This window comes from Stegodyphus dumicola, chromosome 8 (genome assembly GCF_044657685.1).
Source record: "Stegodyphus dumicola isolate Sdum_Otavi_A_Nest chromosome 8, ASM4465768v1".
NCBI lineage: Eukaryota > Metazoa > Arthropoda > Arachnida > Araneae > Eresidae > Stegodyphus > Stegodyphus dumicola.
The window spans coordinates 17,453,061-17,470,654 of NC_140775.1; the positions used below are offsets into that span (position 1 = coordinate 17,453,061).

Consider the following 17,594-nt stretch of genomic DNA (forward strand, 5'->3'; position numbering starts at 1 on the left):
TTTTTGTTTATTCCCCAAACTATAGCCCACCGGCGTCCGAGCGGTAAAGGCGCTGAAAATTAGTAATTCGGTTCGAGGTTCGAATCCTGGCGAACGGTCTGGCTACATGGACGTTTTCAGGGTTTTCCCCATGTGTAACGTGTATACGAACTAGTTGCCATTCGAAAGTTCTCCACGAAGGCATACCTTCCCTTAGACACTGTCCTGCATGTGCTCGGTTGGGTAGAGCTACCGATAGAGCCCTGTCGGAGAGTTTGGCAAGGCCAATCACCCTGAGCTGAAAAGAGAGGGGAATATGGCAACGAATGTGGATGATGGAGCAGCTATATATACACGTGGTTTGTGCGCGGAACTTTTTGCAATTTGAGTCGTTATATTCGCCTGTATTTTTTTTTTTTTTTTTTTTTTTTTTTTTTTGAGAGAGTTCAGTTAGACTGATGTCAGTTAAACAGAATAATCGTATTATGTTTAAATGTGGAAATGTTCGAAGCTACTATATAAAATTATATTGTTACGAAATGTACAGGCGCGGTGAGATAGCTTCCCCGCAAAAGCAGTTTTAGGGCTGCCATAAAATGGCAAAGGACGGAAGGGTTGCAACATTTGGCGACCAAATAGGCGATATGCCATGGAAGGATGGAGAACCTTCTGGAGCGAATTCTTACTGGTTTAGTCCAGAATGTTCTCGAACACAAGCAGAATGCTATATAAATCCTGCCGATCCGCAGTCAGCGAGTGCATCATCGAGTGAGTGTGCCTCTTCGAGAGGGCGAGTTAGAGTGCCTCGTCTGGAGTGCGAGATAGTGCGTCTCTAGTTAGTCAGTGCGGAGTCGATCCAGTTGACAGCCGGGCAGCGAGTTCCGAGTGGGTCGTCGAGTGCACCGTAGGAGTCTTTTAGTATATCGCGGTTAGTGCATCGTCGAGAGAGCACGTTGAGCTCCGGAACGACTGAACCGAAGAGTCGGGAGCTGTGCTCTGAGTGTCGTCGAGTGCATCGCGAGTTGTAGCGTGGAGAGATTCGAGAGTACGTGGAGTTTCGAAACGACCAAGCAGAGTCTGGAGCTGTACTCTAATGCTTTACCGTGAAGCTGTCTCCACCGTGATAGCCTGATAACCTAGAGGCTGTGTCGTTGATCATCGTGTTTACAGTAGTTCATCGACGACTGTAAAAACGTGTTTTGGAGCTGTCCTGACAATACTGGCCAATAAAGTATGTTTCGATACTTCATCAAGTAGTATTGTCATTATTCACTCCAAATCCTCACGAACCCCGTACGAACGTGAAGGAAGAAAATAACGTAACACCTGGTGTCAGAAAAGAAAAACGCAACAACTGGTGTCAGAAGAAAAACGTAACAATATTATAAGTAAAAAATTTGATGTGTACACCACATGACTTCCTTGTACGGAATATTAAATTATACGCATTTTATTTAAACTTATTGGATAGAATTAAATCTACTTCGCCGACAGCGCATAAACCACAATAGAATAAATGCATTCTTTAAAATTCACTCTAGGTTTACCATAGCGACACTCCGGCGCTAGATTCACTTAAGAGTATTATATTTCGTTCATATTATAACTCATAATGCACAAAATTTATATCATTTAAAGAATAGAATTATCTAATCGTTGCCTCATGTTCTACTCAAATACTATAATAAAGCTAGAACGATGTATAAAAGAAATTAATCAAACAAAACAAAAAAGAAACAGTTTTTCACAGCCGATTGAGTATTTCTCACTCAATTAATTCAGTTCTCCCTTCGCGAGAGGGCGAAAATACGTAAAAACTCAAAATACCTATATTAAAAATTACGAAGTAAATCTTAAACACTTATTTCCTCGAAAAAAATCCAGAAAAAATTAAGCATGATTTAATTGGCAATAATAAATGAAGGCGTTAGCTTTGTTCTTGCGAAGCTAAGTTTCTCTAGATTGGCAACAAATCCACTAGTCTGCTTTTTCAAACGTAAACAAGCAATGGCCGCCATCAAAAAAATTATTAGGCTTAGCGGCACTTAAACAACTTTAAAATTGTTGATAATTGTAAAAATATTACATACAGATTTACTAAAAGCATAAAAACCTTAACGGGAAGATACGAACAACATAATTCAATCATTTTTAAAGCAAAAAATGTACAATTTACAAACATATAAAAATAAAGAAACTGAGATCACTGAGCCGGGTAACAGAGTGGATATATATATAAATATATTTATATACGTTTGGTGCGGCCGATTGCAACCAAAATACGAGGTGCACGTCTACATGTTATAGCAGTCCTATATACAAAATTTCAACGTTCTGAGGCTACTCGTTTTTGAGTTATGCGAGATACGTACTTACGTTCGTACAGACGCCACGAAAAATTCTCTTCAGAATTCATTTTAAAGCAGTTTTATAATTTTTTGGAGGAAACGAGTCTTCTATTCTGTCCTTACGTACAGATATCACGTAAAAACATCGTTAAATTGCATTCGATAGCGGTCAAAATGGATATTTTCGTTGAAATATGCTGCCTGAAACTTTTCGCGATTACAATACTTCCTTTTTACTTCGTACAAGGAAGTAAAAATGATACTTTAAGCTCAACAAAGACTAGAGCATGTAGAATAGTGCAATGCGAACTAAGAGCATAACAGAGGATAACTGACTTCAGTTACCCAGCATGAGACAAATATGCTGTGCTTGATGTAGGAATTCACATATCATCATCATTTTGGTTGGATAATTTCTCGAAAAGGAAAGTTTATTACGTTGGGGCAATGGCTCAAGGAAGAAACAAGGAATAATACAGATACTGTTCTAACGTTTTTCAGATAATCTTCATTATAGTTACAAAAATATTGTATCTAATAGTTTTGTGTTTTAAATGTTCTATTTCATAACTCTTATTCTTCACTATCTTCTCCATCGTAATTTCCAAAAGCCTTTTGTAGCACTGAAAGAAGCATTTTATCCCATTTCTCTCGAACACGAAGTTCAAGGAGAGTTGTAGGTCGAGGTTTGGATTAGCCATGTTAATAGACTGCAATAATAGTTTTTTGTTTTTATTTAAAAAGAGAAGATAAATATTAGCATGTTTTGGCTCTGATTTGTACATACGTAAAGTATGGAAACATCAAAATACCTATTTGGTTTATGGAATACCGTATATATGTACAGGTATTTCTTATTATTATCAAAATAAATAAATTATTTAAATAAATAAATAAAAGAGAAAATTACTTATCCAGCCATTATTAGTTTACTTAACATGTATTTTTAATTCTTTTAATTACATATGCCTAAATATTTCTCATTTAAATATTCGATTTCGACATTTTGATGGCGACTCATTTTCTATATTGCAGATGTACCAATCAATCACAACTTTCAGATAATGTGAAAGTTGTGATTGATTGTGATCCAGAGTATAAATTTTATTTTGACACCATTTAATATTTTTTTTTATTTAGTGATATGTAATAGCAACCCTTATTTATCGTATGTGAATCAGTGCCAAAGTTCACTTCTGTATTGAGTCCATCACTTATCTGTACTCATTTTGTGATTATTCTGCGATTTATTTTACGATTAATTGAAGGACAGAAGTTTCAAAAGTGTTAAATAATTACAGTTAGTGATGCATGTTCCAAATAAAAATTTTAAACAGTACTGAACGCAAGTAATTGCTCTACAGTTGCGAATATCTTTCAAATATATCTTTCAGACACGTAAACATTTTTTATTTCAGGAAAGTATGCAATAAAATGGATTTTAAACAGCGATAAAAATATAGCTAATCCAAATATTTGATCAAGTAGGACTACATCATATCGAGATATTCTAAAACTCCTAATTACTGATTTGTTCGCTTTACTGTAAGCCAAATATGTATTTATAGCAATGGGTATATTTTACTGCTTTGATTGTCATATTTTGTTATAATGAAAATTATGCAATAGAATAGAACGTTTTTATTCTAGGAAATAAGACAGACTTTTGTGCACAAAACTGAAGAACGAAATTATTTCTTTTATTATTTAAAATAATACATGTTATTTTAATATGTATTAATAAATACAAAAAAAATCTACTCAAAAGAAAAGGTCTGAAAGCCTTCAGATTTTACATTACGCTCAAAGAGGCGTTTTTTTAACGTTTTGTGTGTTACCTATCATATTCTTCGCAATTAAACCATAAAATTCAGTTCAATAGGAATACCACAAAATAATTTTAAAATGAGCATATCTTTACAATTTCCGATACACAGTCTCGCTGGGGATAATTTTCTCCCCCCAGTACAGTTTTGCCATTGATCGCTCTGAAATCGTTGAATTTGTTAAATAAAAATTCGTTAAAGTTTTATAAAATATGATATCGATAATAAAACAAATTCCAAATTTGGGCTTCCAGATGCCCATATTCGAGTGGAAACGTACGTTATTCAAAATTTGATGGTTCTAGGTGCCGTTGTTTTATCCCAGTGCGAGAAACATTAGATACATTTATGCAGATTCTTCATTATTTAATTTCTTTAAATATAATACAGGGCTCTAATATTTGGTGGCAACATTTTGAAACGTGAACGACATTTATAGTGAACCAACGCAAAATGCAAAAATGAAATTAACTGCCGTTATGGGCTAACGCCCTTCGAACTAATAATAATAATAATAATAATAATAATAATAATAACTTCTAAATAAATAAAAAAAATTAGTTTTATTTGGCGAGACGAAAAAGCAGTCTGGATCAATAGTTTCCGAGTTATGGAATTTGGAAAACCGAATGTTTATGTTATTATAATAAAGATGATTTCTAAATGATTTTCATTAATCAACACATTGTTAATATAGTAAAATATGATACAGTTTTTTAGTAGATCGTTTGCTACATTCTGAAACGGTCAGACTTTTATTTATTATTGAAAAATTCCAATTTCGTTTCTATCTAGTTAAGGGGAAAATATAATTTCTATACCGAAAAAAAAAATTATACAGTAGTTTATAAGATGTTCTTAGTTTAACCCAAATCAAACTCACACATTTTCTTTCACTAATGTATTCATTTATGCCAAGGGTTCCTAAATATTATATCGGAATAATTATTTAGTAATTATCAAAGAATTATTTTAAATTTTGAATTCATCTGTTTTTAATTTATGTGATTTTTCACATAAAATTTATGAAAATCACAATCAGAATTGTTAAGAACTAGCAATAGGAACTGAAGTTTGAAAAAGCGTTTATTTACGAAAGTGATTAATGATATTCTAAAGGAAGTTACTTTAACAATGCAATAAAAATATGCGAATTGTTACATATAATTTAGAAATCAAATAACTGAAATATAACTTATTAATTCATTTATTTATTGTATAATCCATTTAGGAACATTAGCAGACGATGTGTAACAAATTTCAAAAACTTTCATTAATAAAAATGTACGGATTTATTACAAAATTATTCATTCATAGTTTACGAAACATGAAACAAATAATTTCATTTTTAAAACTATTTATTTCATATAAATAAAATGTAGGCTATAAAACATTTATTTTTAGTAATTGTGTGCAATTTGCAACAAAAGTGGACGAATAAAAATGCAGATTTCTTTATTTATGGCTTCAGACATAGATGTAAATATAAACAAAAATAAATGTATTTACTACACCTCAGATTAATTAAATAAGAAAACGAATTTATTCTATTGTATTGCATAATCGACACGCCCATTTAACATGTATCCGTAATTACCAACCCTCTACCTTTTTGCCCCTTCTTTTTATGTAGGTCAATTCTATTTCTAAATATACTCCACATACCCTGACAAACAAAAATATGAATAAAAATTACATAAAAACTACCTGTACTTCAAAACCTTGCGTTACCTATGCAACATTGTGTGTTTAATTTGAGCGAACAACTCACGTTCTTCCCTATTATCATTATTTACATAACATCACTCGCACAGTAAATTTGACAGACCACAGGTTTACCGTGGGAAAACGGAAGCCAATTCGTCGCCAAATTCTTTCGCCAAAGATTTGAAATAAATATGTACAGTTCAGGTATTGATTGATACACACCACACTAGGATCAAAAATAATTTTCATAAGACACGCTGACATTCGCTACATTGTGATAACAAAATTTTGTTTAGATGTGATATATAAATGGTAAATAAACAGAAAATTAACCTAATTTTTTTTCTAAGCCGATATAATTTATAACAAAATTGCATCGGCTTTACACATTCATTAAAATTTACTCCGAATAACTAGTTTCAGTGGAACCACTACCTCATTTTATTTCAACAAGGAACAAATTACAAAATACATTTTTTTAACAAAATTAGAAATAAAAGTATTTCTTATTTGCCTAAACGTCTTTTTCATTTCTGTTTGAACTGATATTATGTCATAACTAACCTTTAAACTGTTTTAAAAAAGGAGCATATGTTGAATCGAATATTATGATTTTCGGTATAAACATCCAACAAACACTTTAGCTTAAATTCTAAATTTAACAGCTTTGTAAGGGGTCAGGTACTTTGAAAATGTCAAAATATGCCAAAAATATAACACATTTTAAAGCACAATGTCATTATTAATTAGCTGGTTTACGATCAGGAAATTTTATATACTTATTTCGATTGCCACTTTTACATTATGTTCCAGTTATAAAAATAAACTATCTTATTTGTAGTCGACATAAAATTTGAATATGTACTGCGCGCAGCATTATGAGTAAATAAATCACTATTTTTAGTTTATTCCTTTTTCCAAATAAAGAAAAAATGATGTGGACACCCTACGACTTCCTTTTACGGCCAATTAAATTATGCAAATTTTTTGCTGCACTTTCTTTAAACTTATTTCCTGAATTATTCTAACTTAATTAAACGATCCCTCAAGGCAATTTGAAACTGACATAAAAAATTGCACATTTTTCGGAATTAAATCGCCCATTCAATTTTTGTCGTAACGAGTATAAAACTTTCCAATATATAAGCATACGAAACTGGAGATCGTATTAAAAGTCAGATTTCGTTAGCTGCCCACCTTTTAGTCCAAAGGGGCAATGCCCAGAAGGACTATTAATTTCGCTTTGACATTTTGTGTTGATTAACCTTTCAAATTGTCGCCACCAAATATTAGAGCCTTGTATTATATTTAAAGAAATTAAATACAGAACAACTCCAAATATCCGAACTCAGACTATCCGAATAGCTGATTATACGAATCGCTTTCAGAATTTCAGAATTTTGCAGAATCAACTGAAGAAGAGAAGGAAAAGAAAAAAGAAGCTCAAGAAAAGGAAAGGGAAGAGACAGGAGAAAATGAGGATGACGCGTCACTTGAGGAATTAAGAAACATTCTTTTGAAAATTCCTGGATGTTTGGAAGTTAGTAGTGAGGATACAGCAGAATGGATGGTGTGTGATTCGTCAGACCCTGGGTTTCAAATTGTAAATGATGATGAACTTATTAAAAGTGTGAGAGAAGATGACTTTAATGTCGAAGTTGAAGCAGACACGGGACCATCACCTAGTAAAGCGTCTGCCGGTCTTGAAACTGCTTTGAAATGGATGGAGCGTCAGCCCGAGTATGACCACATGCAGCTTCTCATTGTCAAGCGGAAGCGCGACTTGGCTGCCCGAAAACGGATGAATATAGTCAAACAGTTGACTCTGACCGAGATGTTCAGCAAGCAATGACTTTCAACAGTTGTAAACACAGTACAGTAAGCTACATAACATGCACTTTTACGTCTGTTATATAGCATGCTGTTATATAGCAGTGCCATCAATCTGTGAGACTCTATCAGGACAAAGCATCATCAGGACAGCATCACACATCAAAATCCACTGTAAATTTCCTAAACGAAATGGGACAAAAACTGGTATCAAGGCCATACCCTTCACTGATATCCCTACTAAATCTCCCGATGTGTCACCTATGGATTTTTGTGCTTTCGGACTTTTAAAAACTGCATTATCTAAACGTTGTCTCAAACCCTAACAGGACTCAGAAAAGCTGTTCGGAAGAAATGGGATAGAATACCTCTTCTGCCACTTCAAAAGGCATTATTATCCTGGAAATTGCGGTGTCAAAAGATAGTTCAGAATAAGGGATGTCAAATAGAACATTTAAAACACAAGAATTTTGTGTAATTTAGTTTTGTGAATACAATATACATCGTCTAAAAAATGTGTGAACAGCCTCTGTACTTCTAGTTACATAAGTGTTTTAAATGACGAAACTATTCATGTTTTTGGCAATGCCAAATTTTTTAAAAACATTTAATTTTTGACAAATAACGAAAACTAACTTTTCATGCGGTCTCCCGTTCCCTATACTTATATTTGGTTATATATAAGTTTTGTACTCGTTATGATAAAGTAAAATTAGAAATAACTTCCGCAAGAGGAAAATTGACCGGGATATTTAATTGCAAAATTTTCAATTTTTGATGTCAGTTTTCAACTTGCCTTGAGACATCAGTTAATTAAGCTAGAATAATTCGAGGAAATAAGTTTAAATGAAGTACAGCAAAAAATGTGTATAATTTAATAGGCCGTACAAGGAAGTCATGCGGTGGCCACATCAAATTCTTTTAAAATAGGCGGTTGATCACTTTAGAAAAGTATATTATTAGAAAATGTTTATTACGGCAGATTTCGCTTTTATTGTTTTTTTTCTTCTGTCAATGTTATAGATTAGAAATATATCTGTAGAAATTTTTAAAACTGCTGGAGAATTTGTAATTTTATGGAGCTTAAAAATACACCAATCTATCTGGCGTATTTTTTTCTATGTTCTTCAAAGGTCTGAGCAGTCAGTAGTGTATTGCCTATTTTGTTCGATAACTTTGTTTTTTCTTTTAATAAACTTCATAATTCTTCACTTACTAAAGAATCCAGTTTTATCAGCGAAAATCTAAACAAGATGCTGATTTACGGACCCATCTGAATTGAATGTAATACTACGAAAGAAATTTTAAAGAGAGCGAAGCAAGGGCACAGGACCAGGGGAGTATGATAATCCTGGCAACACTTTTCACCCAAACTCCAATTAATTTTTGTCAGGTGGTCAAACTTGTGTATGGTCTCGCGTTATCGGGATGGAATGCAGTTCCTGCACGATTAATGAGCTGTAGAAGTTTCTGGAAAATGCATTCGTTGAAACTGTCCAGTTCGTGACACCACATATTTGAATCGATTTGTTAGCTCTTTGGTAGGAGCTTGGAAACAAGACCACACACAAGTTTGATCACTTGAAAAAATTATTGGAGTTTGGATGAAAAGTGTTGCCACGCGTATCATACTCGCGAGATCCTGTGCCCTCAGATTTTCACTTGTTTCGCTCTCTTCAAAATTTCTTTCGTAGTATATCATTTAATTCGGATAAGTCCGTAAATTAGCACCTTGTTCAGATTTTCAGTGATAAAGCTAGTTTCTTTTGTAAATCAGGAATTACGTAGCTCATTAAAAGAAAGCAAAATGTATCAAACAAAACAGGCACTAAAAGGACCTTTGAGGAACATAGAAAAAAGTGCGTCACGACTTTTCAGATAACGTAATACTACGTTTAAAAAAATAAGTTTGAGCCTCTAGTTCCATAAATTGGGCTCTTACTTTGTAGAGTCATTAGGTTAATTGCAAGCAGAAAAGATGAAAAATATGCAACCGCCTTCGCCGGGAATCGAACCACGGACCTCTGGAATACCGACCCAGCGTGCTACCGTTACACCACGAAGGCACGCTAGGGAAGTGGAAGAAATACCTTATAACTTAATCAAATTTTAAGTAATAATGTACTCTTTAACGCATATTATTTAAAATGTGACTGAAATTTAAATTTTATTGGTAAATTTTGATTTTATATAGTATATCTATAGCTTAAAATTAAGAGAGAAAAAAACATAAAATTAGGCAATCTTGAATTTGGCTTAGGCTTTAATTAAAACTCTGTCGATTTCTAAATGGATCACGCACAAATCTTTCTTTGTCACGAGCAGTCTCGCATCATTACATTTACTCAACACGTGATCTGGTAAATTGGAAATTTTGAAAGCTGCTTTCAATCTTGTGGCATCAAATCTTTACCTTTGGGAAAAATAAGAGACCATTGCTCAGCAATTCAATGAACTGAGCAAGTGCATATGTTTTTTATCTCGCTCAGTTTAGGGGCGTTTTTTTAACGTTTTGTGGGTTACCATTATTTATTAAATATCACTTTCTACATGGTCAAAGCATAAAATTCGGTTCAACATCAATATCGGGAAATAATGTTAAGATGAGCTTATATATTTAGAATTCCCGATAAAGAGTCTCGAGTGTTGGAGATAAAAAAGGTTTTTTTTCGTACAATGTTGCCATAGGTCCCTTTAAAATCGTTATTTTTTTTAATCAAAAAGTGGCTGAAATGTTACAAAATATTAAATAGATCATAAAACAAATTTTAAATTCAAATTTGGTTTTCCACATACCCATATTCTTACGATGATTACGTCATTCAAAATTAGATGGCTCTAGGTACCGTTGTTTTATCACAATGCGAGAAATATACATACATTTATGTAGATTTTTCATGATTTAATTTCTTCAAATATAATGGAAGACTCTAACATTTGGTGGCGACAGTCTGAAAAGTGATTCGCCGTTTATAGTGATTCAACGCCAAATCGCAAAACGAAAACAATAGTTCCCTTTGAACTAAAAAACACCGCCCCTTTGGACGTAATTTAAAATCTGAAACCCTTCAGATTTTTTTTTATAATTGCTGTAAATTATAATACAAATAATAGGTAAATTTAAAAAAACTTTATATTATGAGTGTGGAAGTTTCTAATGCCAGGTATTGTATACCTCGGTCTACTGAATAATAATTTGCTGATCAGTGCTCTTTCTAAACTGCAAGCGTTTGCAGCCAGCCGCGCACTAATTTCTGAAACTGCATAGGTACTTTTACTTCTGCGTACACAATAGGCTGCAGGACGTCCAAATCATTTATAGCGATCCCAAAGATATGCCACGCAGTTAATATTTGTGCCTGCGCAGCAATAATTCTGAATCTAGCAGCTGCAAGAAAAATTAAAGCAAACATTGTTCCTGGTTGCGTAATATTTCGCTCTCCTTTTTTTTTACGTATTTGAAAATACGTTTCATTTAAAAAAGACGAAACTTTGAAAAGTCGCTGAGGCTAACAAAAACTTTTGCCTATGAAAAGGATTAATTTTTTTTATGTCAGAAAACACCGCCGGTTTTGTAATCTTCTAATTCTACAAGTAAAAATCTGCAATTATTCAGCTAATTAAATCATAATTAAGATTTAAAAAATTGAAATTTTTATTATAAGGGTTTCTTATAGTCAGTAGAATTATTTTACTTAACAGCTTTTCCAATCAGAGAGGTGAGTTTATTTTCCTCAATTCTATGCTTCTTATTATAAGAAGATTATTATTTGAAATTAGAAGAATATGCCTAAGGTCAGTATTTGTAAAAGTGAAGCCTAGAAACATCTTTTTCTAAACTACCTTTCTACAGATTTCGTAAAAACTAAATTACACTGTCCATAGATAAAGCAGTGTTTAACTGCATATAATTCTATTCCCGGTTTCGTATTATGAAGCCGTTTGTGACTGTAATAGTGTTTGCCAATATGAACACTGATACGCAGTCGCATGGACCTCCGACCTAAGGTTATACACCAATCAGAGTTATATGTCCATGCGACGGAAAAGAATCTACAATCCACCGCCAGCGGCATTCACTGAATCAATGATAGTAATATTACAATGCTAAATTGACAGTGTCATCTATACAATAATTGTTACATAATAATCCGTATGAAAATAAATATACGATCAATTAATAATTACATTGTCATGGATAGGATCTATGTTGTGGAGAGTGGAACTTATATATTAACCAATTTTTAAACCTATGTCTTCTTCAATACATCATAACTTCATATTCTTATCAGTTACACACCTAATGATGTGTGTCCGTATTATTTTTGCAGTTATCCACAGAGTAAGCCAGTCACATCAGTTCAGGCAATTGATAGTTCCATAGCCCAAAGTATATGATGTTGTGTAGGCTATTCTATGTTCACTTTTGTTAAATTCATCGTTCAAGTAAATACTACTTGTCCACTTTGATACATCATAACTTCGTGTCCTTAACGGTTAGCACACCTCATTATGTGCGTCCATAGCAATTTGCACACTATGTCGCAATTATCCACAAGACAAACATGAAATTGCAATCGGGAATTTCATTGTAATATGTACACTATTTTACTATTATCCACAGAAGCAAATGTTTTGTAAATAATGACTTGGCTCCCAGATGATAAAAAAAAAAGGAAACTAATTCTTAAATTTTTCAATACAATTCTAAATTGTGCAAAACTACAGATTTGTTAAACAGTTCCAGTCAATACAAATTGACCGGTATTCCAACAATATAAAGCACATATTCTAAAATAAAACGTCTAATAGAAAATAGGAACTAATTCCCAATTAAAATAGACATAAAATACATAATTATTCAGCACATATTATATACCAATCATCATACCATAAAAATACACATGTTTCAAATGCTGCAACTAATTTTTTATTACAGTTAGAATATTTACCAATCAAACATACTACAAATGTACATGTTTAAAAAAAACTGCAACTAATTTTTTCATGGCAGTTAAAATAATAAATTTCTATTATACAATTATAAATAGCACAAATAAACAATTTCAATCTATACAAATTGGCAGGTATTCCTACAACATAAGAACACATACTATTCAAATATAGCTAATCATTCTTGTAAAATGGCTATAATAGTGCCCAATTTCTTCAAATAATTAAAAACATCTACAGAAAAACAGGAACCAATTCCCAATTGTAACAAACATGAAATATCCAAAATTATTCAGTACATATTATATACCAATCAATTATACCATATAAATGCACATGTTTCAAATGCTGCAACTAATTTTTCATTGCAGTTAGTATAGTTATCAATCCATCATACTATATAAATGAACATGTTTCAAATACTGCAACCAATTTTTCATTACAGTTAGTATATTCCAATTTGCCGGCTAATAAAATAAATCCGCTCTAAGTTGAATTGGCTGTAATAGTTCACAATGCTTAAAATAGTTAATCTCCTGGAAAACAGAAACTTATACCCAATTGTGATGGACACGATATACATACAAAATAATTAGATACAGCTCTAAATTCCTCTTCTTTCTAAAATTTTGTCACTCCGAGAGATTTCTCGAGAGGTTAGTTGAAGGGAAAGTAGAGTATGAAAGAATTGTATGAAACTTTCGGATTCCATCCTCTACCATATTACAAAAGTTAGTGCTGAACTGAAATTTCAGGTTACAATATGGCACGAAGAATATTTTTTAATAATTATGATAGCAATGCTTGTTTTCATACAAATTATCGATTAGTTATAATATAGGTCACTTAAATTAAATGCATTACAAATTATACCTATTGGAGATACTATTATGATATCAAATGACTCTGCATTGATATCTAATATAGTAGCTTTAGAAATATCTTACATTACTTACACTAATGTTAAACTTATTGGAAAAAAATTATGAAGTGTCTATATTATAAATTTATCATATTTTTAACTGCACTGATCAGATAAATAATTAAAAGTAAAATAATGATTCAGGAGCGAAATGATTAGAAACTAGATTAAAATTTTTAATCGCTAATTTGACAGGTTGCGTGGAAGGTATAATAATGATCTTATATGGAACTAGAAAAGAAACACACCAATGTAAGATTTAAAATTAATTTGAAAAGCAATCTTAGATTGATATAGATGCTCTTGACGAGCTTCCATATTTAATAACTGCGCACTTTGTTTCTACCTCCGTTGTCGCTAAGACACTGCCTTGTAGTCCTCTTCCTGTCGCAACAATATATTTATTTAAATAAAAATGAATGTTTGTACTGCCTCGGCTGCCAACTTTGCTCTTCATTATGGACCTCAACATCTACGCTATTAATGTTTCTACAACATTATCTTGTAAATATTTATTCTAAATATTTGTAAAAATGCATATAATCAATACTGGATTTTTTTCTTTTACTAATGAAGGGCCCAACTCTTTTCAAAAGTCTCAATTATAGACCAAATTGAGTGAAGATTTTTATCTTTTTCTAATTTTCCTTACTTTTTGGCCAGTATTTAGTAAGTTTTAATTAAACATGTTGAAATTAAGTTTTAATAAATTAAGACTATTACAATAAATTTCTTACTTTAATTAAAAACATTGTTTAAAAAAAATTCAAAATTAAAATTAATTTTATTTCAAAAAAATTTTCGATTTTTTACATTCCTTAATGTTTTACAACCATTTTTTCACGTTACGTTACAGTTAGCATTTTTACAATTTTTTATATATTTTTACAATACTTCACAGTTAGCAAAAAAACCTATTCCGTAATTAAAAGTTTACGAAATAGGTTTTTAAAATAGATTTAATAGATAGCAGCTTTACACTCAACTTTACCTTATATTAGCGACCTCTATTTATAAAGTTAAAAGAAACACACTACTTAACATCACTTGTTTGGCATGCTTCTCCACTCTCCAAATACAAATATAGTTGGTAAATCAAATTAAAACTTACTTTTTACTTGCCTTTTTAGTATTATTTATGTATTTTTTATAAAAAGTATCTAGTTTCTTTTTTATTTATTTGCATAATTCGTGTCGGGTAAGTTTTTTGTAGGCGAGAGTTTCTAAATTACTTTGGTTTTCTAAAATATTTGGTTTTCTACTCTAAATTGACTTTAATTATTCTAGTCTTTACTTTCTAATTTCTCTAAATTCCACTTGTTTAAATTTCTTTTTAGTAATTCACAACATTTGGTTTTACTTTTGGTTTTGAATTTTCCTTTTATCCTTGCGTACATGGATGACGAAACACGAATTGAATAACTGAAGAGTTAGGTTTGGAGGCAACTTCCCCTTGATAAGTCTGTCTCCTGCCTGCTCAACAATTATTCACTTATGCATTTTTATAAATTTTTAGGATTTAAACTTTTAGGATCTAACTACTTTAGGGCAGTCAACACGCATCGGTCAATGCCTTGTTTTGTCGTAGCAAGACCGATAATAACCTATCAGACTTTTGGTAAGAAGCATAATGGACTTGAGCCCACAACTCGGCGCTTCTTCACTGGATAACGTTGGCATGCTTCTCCACAAAAGCATTCTGTAAATCACAGAGATTCGCATTTAAGTAACCGACACGAGGCAATACAAAGAATCCTGCACTGCGCAGCTAGCTATAGAATTGGAATATGACGTTTGCGTCGTTAGGTTATGCTCCGCACGATAGCGCACACTATCCAAGCCCTTACGTTTTCTTGAAAACTCCAAAATGGAACTCAGAGGGCCGGCTCTAAGCATAGACGACATAAGCAAGAGCTCCAGCTAAATTGTTCTCAGAAGTAAAAATGAAATAAAGCCACGTAATGCGTTGAATTATCAATATTTTTATTTGTACGGCATGCCAAATGTACTAATCGTCTAGGGCTGTAAATGTAATCGTCTAGGGCTGACTTGTCTTCTAGGGCTGGTGTACCGGGCTGCAGGTTTGGATGTCATGTTCATGGCCATAGATCTTCATTCTATCTTTACGAAGCTCGACAATTTCGGTTTTAAAATAACCCCGGTTGCCGATTACTGTCTGTTCGCACTTTTTGGAAATACCCTTCAGACGCTTAATACCTATCAGAACTCTAGCATCCTATCTTTCAGAGACCGATTACTGTCTGTTCGCACTTTTTGGAAATACCCTTCAGACGCTTAATACCTATCAGAACTCTAGCATCTTATCTTTCAGAGACAGATCAGAGCTATATTTTGCTCAGGTAATGTATCTAAGATCAGAGTCTTTTATGGACTGACTAATTTCGATTATGATTTCTTTCGGAAACTCACATGCTCGCCTGTTTACAATTTATATGTATTTTTGGGTACATTCCATTTGGCTTGGCTCCACTAATGACAGAGTGGTAAGAAAGCTGACTGGTTGTTCGACCGGTGTTCAAATCCCTGCGAATGGGCTGACTGCATGGGCGTTTTCAAAATTATCCCTGTGTGTAACGTAAATACAAGCTAGCTCTCCTTAAAATGTTCTCCTCGAAGGATTTACTTCTTCTAGGCGAATACACCTTCCGTGCTTTGCCGTATTCAGATAGACTGTTTTGCTCAGAGTTACAACATACATTCGGATATTTGCTCAGAGTTGCAATATATGCTCACTATCTTTGATGTTTGGATCACTAAATTTCTTAGTCAAAGTTTAATTTTTAGGATTTTAATAATGAATATCATTTAATTAAAACATTCAGATTTTGAGTCATATAATATATTTATTTACGGTTTTATAATTGTAGTTTGGATGTGAAAAAATTCGTATATTACCTTTTCATTCAAGAGCTGTTTATTTATGATTACTTGTTTTCTTTAACTTAAGATACAATAGTTACACATTGAAGTGATCTTAATGTTTTTGTAGGCGATAACAATAAGCAACTGCTAAATATATCAGATACTATTTTATACTTCAGCGTGATGAGCAATAATGTTGCATTCAAGCAGCAATATTTTAATATTCATAAGAGGAATGTTACAAAAGATATCCTGTATTCTTATTCAAATCAAATTTTTCACGAACGTTTCATATTTGTTCTTTATGTGAAAGCTTAAGGATTTTTATAAATCTTGGCGCAAGATTTTTAAAGCTTAGGGCAGTGGCCAAATACAGGACATGGATACGGATTATGAGGTTGCTTATGTGGCCTCAGAAGGGGGCATAATAAGCTAGATAAGAAAATTAAGCCTCTGAGGGTACATGACTTGACGAGCTACCAGGCGAAACTCTAAGAAGGGTCAAGAAAGTGAGATAAAAGTGGGGAGACCATTGTCCTCCACTACTGCATGTGTGCCAATCAGATTGAAAGTGACGCGAGACGAAAGTCATGCTGCGCCAGAAAACAAGTAAACGTTGGGATCAAAGCTAGGTTACGAAGTTGTGGTCTTTAAGCATGGCGAGAAGCGAATGGTCTGATTAAAGTACCTTCTGAAATGATTTGGTAACTAAGAACATCTGAAAAATTTGCAGAATCCCAACTATGTTTAGTTTTGAAGAAACGCTTATTTAGTAATATGGTGGTCTATAGAATCGATTTGCAAGTCGTCTTGGATCAGTTTGTTTCTTATCAGATAACGAGCATTTACAGTTCTTCTCAAAATATTATTCTGTACTACCTAAAGTTTGTGAAAGCCTGACTTTATGGCTTCGCCTTATATATGCGTGTGTATTTAGCTTTCCAATTTAATCACTCTGTTATTGATTAACAAATTGAGTTATTTAACAACACAGTTAAAGAATTTGCAGTGTTCTGCGTTCCGCGATATGTCGTGGAGAAAGACGATGCACATTATGTTTTTTACCCTTTTTAAGATTCAAATCAGCATTCATCACTTTGTTTACAGTTGACGCTCAGCATTTTAGTTATTTTGCAACTGTCCTTT

The 17,594-nt window shown here is 32.7% G+C and overlaps 1 protein-coding gene across 3 annotated transcripts in view; it reads right to left on the reverse strand.

Annotated features, from left to right (window-relative positions):
• LOC118180502 (uncharacterized) overlaps positions 1 to 17,594 on the reverse strand; it is a 67,902-nt gene that overhangs the window by 40,941 nt on the left and 9,367 nt on the right. Inside the window, exon 1 of one of the 3 annotated variants that reach the window (XM_085821606.1) lies at positions 5,861 to 5,990. The exons of 1 other annotated variant lie outside the window; for it this stretch is intronic. The gene's annotated coding sequence lies outside the window, so the exon portion shown is untranslated. Of the gene's footprint in view, positions 1 to 5,860; positions 5,991 to 17,594 lie in introns of those variants that run through there. One more of the 3 variants, XM_085821608.1, reaches the window with a different exon arrangement.